The sequence below is a fragment of the Condylura cristata genome, unplaced genomic scaffold, assembly GCF_000260355.1.
Source record: "Condylura cristata isolate star-nosed mole 26May11 unplaced genomic scaffold, ConCri1.0 scaffold00031, whole genome shotgun sequence".
Taxonomy (NCBI): Eukaryota; Metazoa; Chordata; class Mammalia; order Eulipotyphla; family Talpidae; genus Condylura; species Condylura cristata.
This window is the reverse complement of record NW_004567132.1, coordinates 2,623,643-2,625,832: the sequence shown is the minus strand read 5'-3', so window position 1 is coordinate 2,625,832 and position 2,190 is coordinate 2,623,643. Positions and strand designations below refer to the sequence as shown.

Here is a 2,190-nt window from a genome sequence, read left to right as displayed (position 1 = left end):
AGCGGGCGGGTCAGGAGAGGTCTGGCTCGCCATGTGGTCTCCTCCGGGGCAGGCGGGAATCGAACTCATGCGGAAGTGGCTTCAGATTCTCAGTGGTGTGCTTTAACCCGCTGCGCCACCAGGGAGGGCCGAAATTTTTATTTTTTTTAAATAAAATTTTTATGTTTTCTCTTTATTGAAATATAGTTAGCATAATATTAGGAGGTCTCTCCGGTGGCCTAGCAGTTAAGTCTCTATCACCAGTATGGCCTGAGTTCCATTCCCTGCAATGGTGCTAACCTACATATGGCACAGTAGATCTCTTCTGTTGCTCCCCTTAGCAGTGTATTTCAGTCAGTCCACCTGTTCTGTTCCCCCCTCTGCCTCTGGTGAATCCTTTCACTTCCACACCTCTGGCCTACACCCTTGGTCTTCTATGCCCAATAAAAAAGAAAAAAAAAGGCATAAAATTGGAAGAGAGTTAAAGCATTATAGTGGTGATTTGATGCATATATGTTGTGGAAAATTCTTATAAGTCTAGTTAATTAACACATCCATCATATCACATGACTTATTTTTGTCTTTGAGAACACTTGTACTCTCATCAAATTTCACTTATTATTAGTGTTATCAACTAATGTCATTGTGTTTTACATTAGATCTTCAAGCTATTCATCTTATGGCTAAAAGTTTGTACTCTACCACCTTCTCGCTGTTGTAATGCCTTCGCCTCAGTGCTAGCAATCAGTTTCGTCCTGTTTTTTTTTAAGTTTGACTTTGTTTTTTAAAGATTTCACAGATAAGTGAGAAAATACAGTATTTGCTTACTTCATTTGGCATAATGCCTTCATGGTCCATCCATTTGTTGCAAGTGGCAAAATTTTGTACTTTTTAATGAATAAATAATACTCCTTTTTGGATCTCTACTCACATCTTTATGCATTCATCTGTCGTTCAATACTTGAGTTGTTTCGCTATCCTGTCAGTGAACATGGAGGTACAGTTTTCACTTAGAGATCCTATCTTTTAATTTGCTTTGGCTATACCTAGAAGTGAGATTGTTGTATCACATGGTAGTTCTTTTTTTCTTTTGAGGAACTTCCATATTGTTTTCCATCATAGTTGCACCAATTTATAATCCTTCCAACAGTGCACAAGGGTTTCTTTTTTTCTGCATCCTCACCAACAATTACTAGTTCCTGTCTTTTTGATAGTAGTCATTCTAACAGGTCTGATGTAATACTTAGTGATTTTAGTTTTGGCTTGCAAATTTCTTTGATTAGTGATGTTGAACACTTTTTCATGCATTTGTTGGTCACTTAAATGTGTTTCTTAGGAAATGTGTATTTAATTCCTCTGTATTTTTAAGTCAGGTTGTTTGGTTTTCTGATACTGAGTTCTGTATATACTTTAAATATTTTGGATGTTAACCTCTAACCTCTTATCAGATGAATGATTAGCAGATATTTTCTCCCATTCATTATGTTTCTCTTTTCATGTTGTTGATGGTTTCCTTTGCCATGTGGATGCTTTTTAGCTAGGCATAGTCATACTTGTTTATTTTTACTTTTGTTGCTTTTCCTTTTGTTGTCATATACTTTTCCATTCTTATTTGTGGGTTGACTTTAGTATCTGGTACCTCAGAATCATTCAAGCTCTTGATCTCAATGTGTCTTCAGTTTTTTAAAAAAGAGTTGTTTGTTTATGCATACAGAACACGGGTATAGGCCAGAAGTACTGGGGATGAGAAGATTCACCAGAGACAGAGTGGGGAGCAGAACAGGCAGATTGACAAAGTACTGAGGGGAGCAGCAGGCGAGACAGGAGAGGTCTGCAGTGCCATGTGGGTCACCTCCCTGGTGATTGAACTTGTGCTTCAACCCGTTGCACCACCAGGGAGGGCCCCTTTAATTTATCTGGGGACATTGCTTGCTCAAACATAATTTCCATCAACCAGTGAGACATTATAACATTTATTAGTTATGAGCCAGTATGTTATATTCCCGATCTTATGTTTCTTTGAATATCTAAATTCAAAGGAAATAAAAGGTTATTCATCCCAGAAGACAGACATATCAAATAAAGACAAAGGGCACAATCTGACTTATGTTAGATTTAAATTGCCACTGTTTTGAAAATATCAGCTATATTAATTAAAATCACAGAAGTGTCGGCCCTCCCTGGTGGCGCAGCAGGTTAAAGCACAGCACT

At 37.9% G+C, this 2,190-nt stretch overlaps 1 protein-coding gene across 3 annotated transcripts in view; it reads left to right on the top strand.

Annotated features, from left to right (window-relative positions):
- Positions 1–2,190, top strand: part of CCDC88A (coiled-coil domain containing 88A) — a 137,319-nt gene that overhangs the window by 22,806 nt on the left and 112,323 nt on the right. The window lies entirely within an intron of this gene.